Source organism: Hesperophylax consimilis, chromosome 7 (assembly GCF_061612785.1).
Source record: "Hesperophylax consimilis isolate HC1 chromosome 7, BYU_Hcon_1.0, whole genome shotgun sequence".
NCBI classification, from domain to species: domain Eukaryota; kingdom Metazoa; phylum Arthropoda; class Insecta; order Trichoptera; family Limnephilidae; genus Hesperophylax; species Hesperophylax consimilis.
The window spans coordinates 34971506-34987030 of NC_142842.1; the positions used below are offsets into that span (position 1 = coordinate 34971506).

At 36.8% G+C, this 15525-nt stretch overlaps 1 long non-coding RNA gene across 1 annotated transcript in view; it reads right to left on the reverse strand.

The window, feature by feature from the left end:
• Positions 1-2658: 2658 nt before the first annotated feature.
• Positions 2659-15525, reverse strand: part of LOC149422684 (uncharacterized) — a 147797-nt gene continuing 134930 nt past the window's right edge. The window contains exons 6-7 of the long non-coding RNA XR_016302436.1: positions 13254-13364; positions 2659-2884 (exon numbers count right to left, since the gene is read on the reverse strand). This is a non-coding gene — a long non-coding RNA (uncharacterized LOC149422684). The remainder of the gene's footprint in view (positions 2885-13253; positions 13365-15525) is intronic.

Here is a 15525-nt window from a genome sequence, read left to right on the forward strand (position 1 = left end):
TAAGTATTTTTCTGCAAATGGCCGAGACATTATACAACCATCCAATTATACAACCACACAATTATACAACCACACAATTCACTATTATCATTTAGAACACGTTGGCGAAGTATCCATCTTATTTTGGGTATTCATTTTTATTTATTTAAATTATGATTAAAAAGTAAATTGCAGGTTAATAATATTCAATAAGAATTCGACTTCAGTATTCGAGCTCAAAGCAAACTGTGAAAGCAACGCGCGCATACGATCCAATGGATCAGTAATAAAGTATACGATTCTGTGCATTATACATATGAGCATTAAAGACTTTTTTGTCCCTTGGATGCTGTCATTAATATCGTATAAAGTTGACGAAGATATTGGCTTGCGGTTCTCAGTGCGCATGCGCGGAAAGAACGTACATTCTAGCATTCTTGGATACAGTTTACAAATCGCTTCCACACCACAGTATTATTGCTTGTATACGTGTGTTTTACGCGTTTCACAGTATTTGAGAATGTATGTGTATTTAGACTCGCCCGCTCTCTTTGTATCTTGTCGTTTGTTGTGCGTACACAGAAACGGTACAATAATATGCAAGATGTCTTATAAAAAAAATATTTTTATGATTTTTTACAGCGCCGTTTTTGTAAAAAAAATCACATTAAGGTCGGTGTAGAAATATTAAAATATTTAAATTGCAGTATTGCTGTTTACGGCTAGAAGTCCAAATCTTTTTACTCTAAAATGCAAGGGATGCTCCGCATCCCTTGCATTTTACAACATGTATGGACGGACCGCTCCTGGTATGTAGATATTTCACTTTGTTAAAATTTATCATTTTCTATTACACATAAAGAAGTTCAATAAATTGATTTTTGAAAATGTGAATTAGTTTTCGTATTCGCCCAAACATAGAATATAAATAAAATATACCTTTTTGGATAGATATTTCTCTCAGTGAAGACGCTCCTCAATTACTAAATGCATTTGGGATTTTGGTTGGAAATTACCACTCGCAAGTACTAGGGTATGTTTGATACCTAGTAATGAGAGGAGAGGGAAATAGAAAAACAAATTTTACAGCAATTGTATCCTAAGTTTAATTAAAAGTCAATTATTTGGGGGCATTGTGCATGGGAAGATATATAGATTATTGAGATATCCACGTGGGATTTTTAAATATCGTTTTATCATATCTATTAGGTCTTTCATTTCTGTCAATAATCAAGTCAAGTGATGATGACTGATGACTGATGACTGGTGACTGATGACTATCCAAATGTGTTTGTCCAGGGAGGGAGCAGAATGACCGACAAAATCAGCTTTCACAATGATCTCAGAAATCAAATGCATCTGTCAAACCATTATGAAAACCAGTTTCGTGTTGGTTCTGTCGATGTCAGCTCCTGATGTTCTGATGATGTTCTGCTGTTGTTCTGCTGATTTTCTGATGATATGACGATTTATACTCCACTCGGCTGAGGACAAACTAATCATTATCTTGTTTGTAGACACTACAAATAATTTAGTATGAATTTTACCAAATACGTAATTTGCAGTGTGTTACATATATATGGTTTTCCAAAAAGGGGTGTTACTCTGAATAGCCCGCTATTTCAGTAGATGTTACTTTTGAAGCTGTCATTTTTAATTTATATACATAATAAAATAAAAGAAGTGATAAGAAAGTGATAAGTGATAAGAAGTGATGTGTAGTTTGTGGCAAGTGTATGTTTATGTATATAAAATAAATAAAAATTTAATTTATATACATAATAAAATAACACCTCTTATTAGAAAACCCTATATTACAAATTTAAAAAAAATTCCTGTAATTCAAGACAGACTTATACACGGTGTCCGGAAACTCGTAGTACAAGCGGGAAACTGGAGAATCTACACCACATGGGGAACCCAAAAAAACATAAAGTTTTTTGATTTGAGCATTTTCAAAAAAAAAAAAAAAAAACCAAAAAAAAATATTTTTCTGCTATTTTAGGGTTAAAGTTTTTTCTGGTGTTTAGGGTTGAACAACAGATGTTTTAACCCTGCAGAGCAGAAATATTTTATGATTACACCGGGTTAAATGAAGGATGATTTCAAAATAATGCTTCAAATCCGAGTTTCTTCATTTGTTTTACTTTCAAATAGTTTTAATTAGTTGGGTACTTTGATCTCCAGTAATAATTTATAAGAATTTGATTAAAAAAAAAAAAAAAAAAAAAAAAAATCAACTTCAAACTCGATTTACTCGATAACGAAAGCTCAAATCAAAAAAAAAATATACTACAAAATCGACTCCAAATGTGATGTAGATTCACCAGTTTCCCGCTTGTACTACGAGTTTCCGGACACCCTGTATAGTTACACATAATGCAACAAGAGGCTAATTGTGGTTTGACATTATCACGATTATTCAATTTTTAAAAAGGTTGGTAATTTATTATGTGAGTATGATTGTTTTGTAGAGCATAATTGCAACTAGGCAATACGTAAATCAAAAATGAACTTGTTAAATAAATGTAAATCTACTGGTAGACATTGTAAAATGATTTCATTTCAATCATTCAATCTATGCATAAAAAATGGTTTTCCTGATTTTTCACGATATGCGGCTACCCTGTTCTTACAATTACCGTTTCAAATATGGCATATGATTAACTTAGTCCAGCATTAGAGCCGGGGGATGAATAGGATGGATCTATGTTTCCAGATCCACCAGAATAATATGGCTGGTAGATATTATTTGAAGGGTGTTGATTTAACTGCTTGACTTTATCCACTGTCATTGCGGCAAGTGGAATAATTGGTAGTGGACGGGTTCAGGAGCTTTCTCGACACGGTCACCGTTCTGTCACTGTTCTAGTACTTTGTTGTCATAGGTCATCATCAGGAACAGCTGAAAATAAGAGAAATAAAAGTTATTAAAAATGAAATGGAAAAAAAGACTATGGCATAATAATTTACATACAAAAACAATGTATAAAAATATATTAACATGAATAATATTAAGTATGAAAGCAGAGATGGTATAAGATTTGGAAAGTTGAAAAACAAACATAATATTTAATAAATTATTAAGGTTAAACGCAACGCTCGTTGTATTCTACCTGTTCACAGATGGCGTTAATTAATTAATTTTGTTTAAATACGCTTTTGCAAGGTATTGCTTTACAGTATTAAGACAAATTATTTGTTTGCGCCCTCATATACGCAATATGAATATGAATAAATAGTTTTGTCCATATAAAAACTCAATTCTATCGAGAAAGGCATACAAATACAATATTGGATTGAATCATCGGTAAAATATTGTATTTGTGTGCCTTTCTCGAAAGAATTAAGTCTTTAAACGAACAAAACTATTGATTCATATTCATATTGCGTATATACGGGCGCAAACAAATGATTTGTCTTAATATTGTAAAGCAATACCTTGCAAAAGCGTATTTAAACAAAATTAATTAATTAACGCCATCTGTGAACACGTAGAATACAACGAGCGTTGCGTTTAACCTTAAGAATTATCAAACAAAACTTTACCAAAATCTAATTAAAATAGTAACAAAAAAACTATAAAATCTATTTGAAAAGATACATATTTTTCAAAATACATAAAAACCTGTTTTTTAAATAAAACAAGTGCATATTATTTATCTACACGACGTACAAAAATAACGTACAAAATCATAAAAGCGGAAAAAAATATAATTCTTAGTTAGTTAATCTGTTATAATTATTTGCGACATCTATGCGCGTTAGAGTAAAGGAAGGACTTCTAGGGAGTTGTAAAATCTAAAGATTTTAGTGTCTTCGCTAAAAATGTGTACCAAAGTTTCGTACCACATATTTTCCTCGCTAGTATATCTACATATTCATAGATGTCAGCCAACTCGAAAGTCTGTACGAGTGAAACAAATATATCTTTTCAACAACAGGTGGCGTCCGGCGCACATTCGTGATTCCAGAAAAGTTTCTAGTACAGTTCCCAGGCTGGTGATAACGCTTATCTGCAATAATTGGGGTATAACAGTAGATAAACGGAAAAAAACACATGTAAAATATCAAATGTGTCCGTTGGCATTAAATACGCACAATCGCACATACCTACATACACAGTCCGCTATTTCCTGGCCTCAAAAAGAGGTACAGGAAATCGAGCAAATTAATATTTCGCAAAAATAAATATATTTTGCAAGTTAATTATCAAAAAAAATATATAATACAATTATAATTATGCAAATAATATTAAAAAATACCTCATTCAAAATTTACAGACATGTTTAGTTTCGAATTTTTATCAATTAAAACGTATTCTTTGATAAACTGCTCAGCTAAAAATAGTCCAAATTCATTCAAGTAATTTTCAATTAATTCATAAAAATAATAATAACACGACAGCACAATAAATTCTCGCGCGATGATAGACCTCGCATCGCTGGACAAATGATTGTATTATAAATAACACAATTCCATGATAATTCACGAGGCCATTCAAGACCACTTCCGCTACTTTATGAATGAAACTCCACGTCCTCAGTCCTCAGTCCTCAGTCCTCAGTCCCCAGTCCCCAGTCCTCAAGCCTCAGTCCTCGCGTCCTGTGCCCTCAGAACGCAGAATGAGCACACCAATACTTCAACTAACTAATGGTCATAAGACGTGGAGATTATGCCATTCTGATTCATGAGTAAGTAGCGCGCCATATTTAGGTGAACCAAGATTAACCACATTGATAATGTTCCCAGGGAGCCCGTTGGCAAAAACACGTGTAGCTATCTGAAGACATTCCACTGATAGCTCCGTCATAGGTCTTAGCCTCTCCCCATTTCTCACAAACGTCGCATGTACCTCACAATCTGTAAAAAAGAAGTAATAACCAAGCGTGCAGAGTAACTAACCACTAGGGAAATGGTGGACAATTTTTTTCAGAGGAAGTTAACTGTTTTACAGTTTTCATTTTTATTTTACTAATTAAGAATTGCCCACGTACCTCAATAGCAGAAAACCTGTATGATAAACCATAAAGTAGACCATGGCAAGTCGAGAAGTAACCAAGCCAGGAGAAACACCGAAGTGTCTGGAAGTTCGATGCAAACAAAGAAGCTCATGTCTCATGTGTACCCTTTAGATTGTGCTAAAATAGTTCGTTAGATTTGGCAGTCAATGATCTTTCTCGACTAGACACTTCTGAAACACGTCGCGCCGGAGGAGTGGACCGAAATAAGTCAGGAAAATTATAAATAAAACGTTTATCTTCTAGCACATCTTTATACACACCGGCTCATTAACACGGCGGGCTTTTGACACCACGCACCGCCGCGGCCGTAACGTCGACACTTTATACAAGTCTGGGGAACCCTGCTGGAGACAGGAGACTGAAGACATTACTGGAAATCGCAGTTCCTGGGGATAGGATGAAAGCAAAAACGAAAGAGTACTACAGAGACCCCAACTCCAGCAGAAAGAAGAATAATAAGAGACTATAACAACAGAAAATCTAGTTTGCTCGATACAAATTATTCAAGATTCTAGTACTTAGAGACCAGCATGATTATATGCCAAATAATACAAAAATATCACAATCATAATGTCTTGTATAATAACCACAACATTATTCTGCATTGCAGGATTTTCCATGACCACTTCCTATGGCTTGCTTTATCAAACCTCACTACATATATATTATTTACTCGGCGTTATCTGATTTCGATTCATATAATAATTCATTCATTCTGGGATTCATTCATTGAGTCGGAAATAACACCTTTCATAATATTATACAGTTCCTTCCAACGTTCCAAGTTCCAACGGTGCCATGGTGAGAAATTTCGATTAGAAATCTTGACTCGGTTTTTATTTAGAAATAACAATGCGTATGAATGATGTAAGTTTCTTTAATCTCTTGGTTACATAGTTCACTCGACTCAACGCAGGAGATCAGCAAATTCGGTATTTACTCTTCCTACACCAGATCTGCGTTTCTTGTTAGTACATGTTGATCTGATTTCAAATGCGTGTGAATTCATGAACTTGCAAAAAATCTAATTAACACTTCCGCCTCCTCCATTATCGCCAAAGAAACTAATATTTCATCAATGCGAGTCATGTAGAGACAACACATGGTTTTGTTTCCTTCGCAGGCTTTATTAGTAGCTAGTATCTCTATATGTGGAGTGAGCAGATAGTCAGAATGCTGGCGTCACGAGGTTCTGAGGTGCACGTGGGATGGTTCGAATGGACCACTCTGGTTTAGTGCCGAGGTTCTTCTCTTATTAGGTCAGTGGAGGTGTTGACAGAGGCTGAGGTGGTCCCGCCTACCTTCTTCGTTCCCACCACTTCCTGCCTTGCGCCACCGCTTCCTGTTTCCGTTTCCCTTTCGACCACTGCCCACTGCCCACTGCCCATTTCTCTTTCCGTCACAATATCATTATCATATCTGCGACTCCTACCTCACAGCCACGAACTAACACCTCGTTTAATTTCACAGGGAGACCGATTAGTTACACAATTATAGTCATGTTTGCTTGTGCATTGAGAAATGTATGACAGTAACTCCTACACAATGATACGTGAAAATGACAACCCAGACAATCAAGCCAATATCATCGAGTCCAGAAAATTACTGCAGCACTTTACAAAGCAAATTCCAAAGCGTTGGTTTTGAGCGTTTAGTTGTAGCGACCAACTACATAAAACACAATTTTAATAGAAGTTTTCGATAAACTTAATTATGTCGGTTCACAGTTCATGGTTCATGGAATACCACAAGGTCCGCAAGGTGTACAAGATTTATTTTACTCAAAAATAAAATGACTGAATAACACACAATTAAAATAGCAGAGTTCACCAGTTGAGAGATTTACACAGGTTAATAGTTACGATTATAAGACAATTCGTCGGTGAAACCTCTCAAAGTGCCTAAAATGGTGTTTTCCGTTTCCTCGCACACGATATATCCGTTCTGGCACGGCTACCTATTAAGGAAGTGCCGATGTGGGCAGGCAGAGAGTGCTGCACACGTGGGCTGGGTCAGGGGGCGGAACACGACTAATTACGGGCAATGCTAGATCGGAATTCCTATACGATTAGGTTCACTAAAAGTCAAGAATCATCACAAAGGAACGTCAGAAATGAATATCTAACAACATACAGACAATGCATGTTACTCCATAATTCAGGATTATTTATTAAAAAAAGAGAAATGTATGACACAAAGAAAAATTGATGAAGAAACAAGTGAATGGACGCATAATTGAACATGACAAAACTTGGAAGCTGAAAGAAAAAAAGAACACAGTGAACCTTGAGACTAGAAATAGTCTGATTATCATAACATCGGTTCAAAGAATGACACGGCCTATTTTATTCATAAAACCACGAAAAATGTAAGTACCTACAACATTGTTATTTGAAATGAAATCCGTTATGCCAAATAATAGAGTCAGCTGTTTGATAAACGAGATTATTTTGCGCGAAATAAAATAGAAACGCCCACGAGCGGCGGCCCTAGCGGCGGGTAGCGGCACTACGCCCGCTATTTGGAGCGCGAGCCGCGGTGATCGCTGGCAAACCCAGTTCTGTTTGAGGACTGCAGACTAAATTAATGTCAATTTAGATCTATGTTGGTATTTATTCGACTCGGTGCCTTCTACGCCATCTAATATGATTATTATCAGGTTATAACAATAAGACACACATTATTCTATCGGCTATACTTGAAAACCCCTGTGCTGACAGTACAACAAACATAATAATAGCTGGAATTCATTCGCACGTTTACCGTAAACTACCAACAATGCATAACTATATCTTTAGATTAAGGCGATGCACTACGTCATGTAATATTATAAATTGAGCCGCTATCAATAGCAACTCTTACGTAGATGGCGATAAGGTTTAAATTCCCGCTTAACACCATCCGCCTGTTTTGATTTATGCAAGAAAAAAACATGGCCAAAAAGTGCCTTTTATTTTATTTTGTGGATGTTCATGCATAAATATAGAATTTTTTTCGATCATTTTATAAATAACTTAATTTGCCACATTATACAATAAAATCATAACTGAAAATGGTTTCGTAAGTAGGAGATTTTGAACTTTAAAGCAGTTTTCATAGGCCTTTACCTTTTTTTTCTGGGCTTATAAAAAGACTTATCTAAAAAATACTCGATTGTTTCAAACACCAAGATGTATTCTACTCGCAGTATTTAATTAAAGCATCTGAAATATTACTAGGCGACCAAATTTTCAAACCAAAAACACATGATTTTGCATTACCACGTATGGCATCGCCTTAATAACGTCCGGAAACTAGTGGTACAAACGGGAAACTGGTAAATCTACATTACATACATAATTTTTACTTTTAACCATTTTTAAAATACAATAAACAGCAGATAGAAATCTGTAACAACCGATTATTTTTCAAAATTTGACCTAAAAACTTCGGGCTTGATTTACTCGAAGGCGGAAGCAAAAATCAAAAAGTACAAATCAAATTTAAAAAATAGGGAGAGATAATTTATGCAATGAAATAATGTCACTTTTTTTTAGTGTTGATTTAAATCGGAAATATTTTTTTTAAACAATTTCCTCTTCATTTGAAACAATTACAGGGGCACCTCAATCCAAATCAATCCCCCTTCTGCGCAGGCGCAGATCTTTCACTTTACTCCTTTGCCAAACATCACAGATCACAGTTCGTTTCTCCGCGAACAAGAGCCAAATCTCCACTGGAAAGAAGTAAAAATGCGAGCGGGGGAGCTTTTATGTGTCGTCACCGTGTGAAGACATTTGCAGACTAATACTAATACAATATTATGTCTGTTTTATTTCTTGTTGTCTGCCCCTTCCCCTCCCCAGGCGAGTCTAGGATGACCCAATTCTCTGCAACCAGACAGCAATCGTCCTAGACACATTACTTATCCCTTTCAAAAGTGGACTAAAAATGTATTTCTCGGGTTCTTATTTTATAGACACACTGACACTGGGTATTTATATCACGTCGTGGGACGACATCGCGAGGATAACTTCCTTTACACCTGCAGAGGAATGTTCCAACAGCAGTTAGCCGGCGTGTGATTAGACCATATACATTGAATAGGCCTAGTTTATTTTACTCAACTTGCCCCACATTCCTGGATTGCAGTTTGACTGACGTTTGACCTGGGACTAGTGCGCGGTCTGTCCGCAATGTGATACTTTACCGGAGAGCTCCGTTGTAACATTTTTCTGCGAGAGAAAGAAACAGAGGTAACAAAGGATTTGCGATATGCTAAGTGACATGAGATTTGTTGTGTTGGACGAATTAACAGTGTTAACGTAGACGTAAAAAGGTAGAAGTAAAATTAGATAGCTGGAATACTTTCTCTTGTAAAAATGCTACGATCGACTTGTTTTAAAGGAATTTTGAATCGCGTATTTCGCTCAGCGACAATTTTATCAGCGCTGAGGACTGAATTGTGTATTTTGCGACTGAAATATCGGTATTATGCTAAACGTACAGAATCGCAATTGGGTCGAGCAGAATGTATAGCCGGGAAGCAGACGAAATAATGTTTGTCTAGACACTTGTAAGCTGTGAGCGTCTGCCACCATCACTCACGAACTTCACTCACTCACACGCTGGCACACTCACCCACACCATTACCACTCACACTACCTCACCACTCACACGGCTCACCCACACCGAGGTGGTTTCAGTCAACCCACCGCGGATGTGCTAAACAAAGAAAACGTTGCGTAATTTTCGCGGATTTTATTCGCGTCGCGGCAACACGTTATAAGAATATCTCGCGCGAAATGGGAATATAGTTCATTCCGAATTGTAAATTCCGAGTGCCACGACTCGATGTCCTGTTAAACCCTCTCCACACAACGGCCCATCAGATGGTCCATCTGATGGCCCATCGATGGTTGAAACGCGTCTACACAGTGGCGACCTTCACACAAAAGGGATGGCCTCTCAGATGGTTGCAAAGCGTCTACACAGTGGCGACCTTCACTTAAAAACGATCGCCCATCAGATGGCTGCAACGCGTCTAAACAGTGGCGACCTTCACACAAAAAAGATGGCCCATCAGATGGTTGCAACGCGTCTACACAGTGGCGACCTTCACACAAAAAGGATGGCCCATCAGATGGTTGCAACGCGTTTACACAGTGGCGACCTTCACACCAAAAGGATGACCCATCAGATGGTTGCAACGCGTCTACACAGTGGCGACCTTCACACGAAAAGGATGGCCCATCAGATGGTTGCAACGCGTCTACACAGTGGCGACCTTCACACAAAAAGGATGGCCCATCAGATGGTTGCAACGCGTCTACACAGTGCCGACCTTCACACCAAAAGGATGACCCATCAGATGGTTGCAACGCGTCTACACAGTGGCGACCTTCACACAAAAAGGATGCCCCATCAGATGGTTGCAACGCGTCTACACAGTGGCGACCTTCACACAAAAAGGATGGCCCATCAGATGGTTGCAACGCGTCTACACAGTGCCGACCTTCACACAAAAAGGATGGCCCATCAGATGGTTGCAACGCGTCTACACAGTGCCGACCTTCACACAAAAAGGATGGCCCATCAGATGGTTGCAACGCGTCTACACAGTGCCGACCTTCACACAAAAAGGATGACCCATCATATGGCCAAGCGACGTATGCAAAGCATTTACACGATTGCGAAGTTCTGTTCTACTCTCGACGTACTCCAATATGGACATGAAAGTGATCGCCCGTGCGGCATTATTATCATCTATCTTGCACAATATTGGAGCGAAGGTAATACATATGATCCTCAGCAACGAGGAACCGACTTAATGACAACAAGCGCTTAATATAAAACAAATTTTTAAATAAATACTTCCAGCGTCACAAACTCGAGAAAATTGGTGTAGTTGGTCCTGCTCTTAATCTATTCAAATCATATCTTAGCAACAAAAAGCAATTCGTTAGCATCAACAATCAAAATAGCAACCACCTACCAATAAACTACGGAGTTCCGCAAGGATCCATACTAGGACCACGTCTGTTCCAAATTTATATTAATGATATCTCCCAATTAGATTTAAACGGTGATATTTTTTTTATATGCAGATGATACTGCAATTTTCTACTGGGGTAAAGATTTAAACATCTTACTAGAAAATGCACAGAGTGACTTAGACAAAATTAACAGTTGGCTCCAATCAAATATCCTAACAATGAATATTAAAAAAACAGGATACATGATTTTAAGCTCCACTCGTAAAATAATTCCTCCTCATGTACCCTTAAAAATTGAAAATAACAACCTGCAAATCCTGATACAGGAGAAATATCTTGGACTGTGCATTGATAAACACCTAACTTTTAAACAGCATATTCAAGATATTAAAGATAAAATCACCCCCTTAATTAGCGTATTCAGTCGGATATCATATTTGTTACCAAATAAAATTAAAAAAGGTCTATATTATATCCTCGTACACTCACATTTAAACTACTTGATTGAAATCTGGGGAAATACATGTGAAACATATATAAATGAACTACAGGTAACACAAAATAAAGTAATCAAAAAGCTATTTCATTTCAAACCTAGAAAATCAACAAAAAAATTATATATGGAAACAAAACTATTAAAATTAAGAAAATTATATGAATATAACACATGTCTCCTTATTTACAAAATAAATAATAAACTCATACATACAAATACAGAACTCATTAAAACGTCCCAAGTACACACATACTTTACACGGCAACACGATAAAATACATTTAAACACCATACATACTAATTATGGCGAGCAATCCATTGGTTACGAGGGGAGCAACATATATAATTGCCTCCCAGACGAAATTAAAAATGAAAAAAGTATAGGTACATTTAAAAAAAAAAAAAAAAAACAGTTTTATGCTCCATCAACAAATCAATGAAAAAGAATAATATCCATGTGTAATATATTTATGTGTAATATATATGTTATTTCTAGTTAAATAAGTGAAAAATGTAATTTTCTTTTATCTAGAATAAAATATTAAAGATGTAAAAAAAATATAATTATAATACTCCGTGAGTTTTCTCGGGTCTACGCCAGTCTTATATGTATGCACCGGTGGACCCCTAATGTCATTCTCGAGCATCTCCGACTTCTTCCACCATTCACTAATGTATACCACAATGTTACTGTTAAAAAACTACATTACAACGACTTTAATTCGTCTTGGTATATCCTTCCGGTGCAGAGATATTGAGTATTCCTCAGGGTCCCCGACTTCTCCTGGCACTAATAAGAACAAATTTTAAAATTTTCAGCGATATCGATAGGATACTCAAATATACGCAGGTTTTACGCAATTTTTATATAGTACGTTACCCTTCCCCACACATTATTTTAATATTATTTGAAAAGGTAAAATTAGTTGATAAAATTTAGATTTTATAAAACACGGCCAGAATTTCTCAAACTCTTTTAAAAGAGATAGTTCAGATAAGCAACATTTAAAATAAAATAATTTACTTTTCCAGAACATTTTTTCTAGAGGTTCTTATACTTTAATGAACGAAATTATCTAAAATAATATTTTTTCCGAGAAAAAATTCATACCATCGCACCGCCATCATAAGCGGTCCGACGCCACTGCGCTCTGTTTACAATCGCCCTTCATTGTGGCCGTCATGATGGGCCATCGATGTGGCAATGTGTGGAGAAGGCTTTACCACACTGCAAACCATACCGCACGCCACGCGCCGCACGCAATACACACCACGCACGCAATGCACCAAATCATAATATTACATTGTCAGTCTACATCACTTTACAAAACAAACACACAAATCTCCAAAAAAATGATAACATGTCAATTTCCTAATAAAATATTAGCCATTCCGATTATATCGAGAACACGTGTTCTTTTCCTAATAAATATCATGATGGAATGTGACAATATCAGTATTTGTATGAAGATGTGTTCCGCCGTCCTCATAAAGCATTCGCTTTTAACTGATTGTTAGGAATTTTGTCAATTCATTCGTTAAAGGCCTGGAGTCCCATTTTTAACAGGAAAACAAATAATTTGACCGGATTTTTAAATAAATTAACTGTATTTTTATCTGTAAGTTTTCTTCGTGTGGTTTCGGCATTAATTTTATTTTGTGACAATATTTCCAAGGATGATTTTGTGTGTTATGGAGTCGCAATCAATTACGCATTATGCAAATGTTAATTATATTAAATTATGTAGGTATTATTATAATAAAGATAACATCAAAGTACCTGTTGGTCTTGTAGTAATATTGCTATCCATTTCTTCTTCACTGCATGAAGTGGCATGAAGCCGCATTCTGGTAACCGATAGAGAAAGGTGTTGAAAGGGAAGACAACCTTCTGCAATAAAAGAGAGAAAAACTATTAAATATTGTTGAAATAAAAGCAATGAGATTTGTAAAAACAATCGTACAAAATAATCGAAAGCAAAATTGGTAGTATTATATCGACAATGCCATTTGTTATTTCTCATTAAAATTCGTCACCAAAAGAAAATAGTGCGATGACGGTTTGTAACCTGTTATCACGCGAGTTACACGTGCGTAGGTGCAACGTGTGCCGTGCATCCGTCTAGTTTCCCCTCGAATTGAAATGCAAATGGTAAATGCAAAACTTGCAAAGAGCATTGCAGACCTGTCCAGTGTCCATCCATCAGCGCTATCTCTGCCTTTGCTTCTCCGGCGCTGGCTCGCTGAGTGAGACATTTCTTGCAGCTTGCATTATGAATATTTATAAACGGCATTCAAGCTGTTACGTTGAACGGTGATAAATATGTCTACTGATTCGTTCCGGTCAATTGGCGAAGTAATTTAAATGTATACAAACAAATAGAAGCGCTTAAAAGTTCAATGTCCGGGGAAATATTCTCTCTGCACTCAGCTAAATGGCAGCAAAGTCCTACATTCTATACTATACTACTAGTAGATTCTCTCAGAGCAAACCAAACATATAAGTCAAGCAGATCACATTTGGATTTTGAACATATCGGCGGTTCAATACACAATATCCAATCTAGTCGCAAAATACTGACTGACGGAGCTGTCTGAAAACAACAATAATAGTCAGGTCGGCAGAGATGGGGCCCACCGAGGAAGTTAGTTCAATAGGAAATGTGTTAAAAACACTATCTTTACGTGCCGTTTTGGAACGCTGTATACTTAACCTAAATTTGTATCCAATGTTTGTTTCACGATAACTCAAAGCAAATATTCAAATCAATGAACACCAATGACCTTATTAGTATTTATTTCGAGCCACTGACGACTGTCTATAGACGAGCGGCACAATGCAAATAACTCCCGGCACGGCGAGTGGCGTGGCAGTGAGGCGGTAATGGTGGCGTGGTGGTGGAAGTGGCGTGGTGTCGCAGCGTGGCAGCATTGAGCGCTCGCTGATTGAATGCGAAGGAAAGCCTATCGCCTCGGTGAATCCATCGCGACTGCGCGAGAAGCAAATAAGAATCTGGTTTGATTGCCACATTGTACAATGAGAGTATATCTGAACATTCCAACGCCTGTCAGACTAGATGACAGGTTGCTAGTTACTAGTTGCTAGTTTATTGCTAAACTGAATTCCAACCAACTAACACCAATGCCACCAGTCCGACTAGTCACCGCTCAGCAGTAAACAGTACCTCAGTCGGTAGTACCTACCTTATATTATTTCTTTAACTGTTGCCACATCGAATCAACTAAGGTATTTTAATTTACCATCGATTTTGAGAAATAATTACTAATTGCACGGGAATTTTCATCGCGAATGGCTAGTACTGAGCCTGTTGTTCGTACATAAACTAGCGGAAAACAGAAACTTGTACGGTTATAAATTCTAATGATTGAATTGTAATGGATTTTTCTATAGAAGCACTCACGGAGAAAAATGAATATTGCTGATTTATTAAAATCCTGTTAAAAGCGGGATGACATGCGTGTCCTAATAAACTTCACGAACACGTGTTCATGCACCTGCGTTTGTCCTGATAGTACACAATGACGAAATGCCTAAATATTAGAATATTTATGAACACGTGTTTCCAAAACGCCATAACACATTCGTGTTTTACTGATATTTTATTAGGAAATCTTTCACTTCATTCGTTAAATCCTGCAGTCCCGTTTTTAATCGAAATACGAATAATTTGAAGAATTTAAAAAAAAATTAGAAATATTTTATTTCCATAAGTAAAGAACTCGGAATGATATTATGTTCTAAGAATGCCGATTGGTCCACTTGTACCTGCTTATTCATTTCCGTCTAAGGAAATCCTGTACCGTACGTACTTGGTACATACCTACAGTTTCCCAGGCGGGCAGAAACTTGTAAGGTGGGGTGATTTTGCACAAACACGGTGCTATACAAATCATCAACATATTATTTTTACTAAAACTAATTCTTGGTGCTAGATGTTATTTTTGTCGAATCAACATCAGCAAGCATTCAATGACAAATAACCTAGACAATTTGTCGGCATGTGAAAATATTTCATGCCCCGATCTTAATG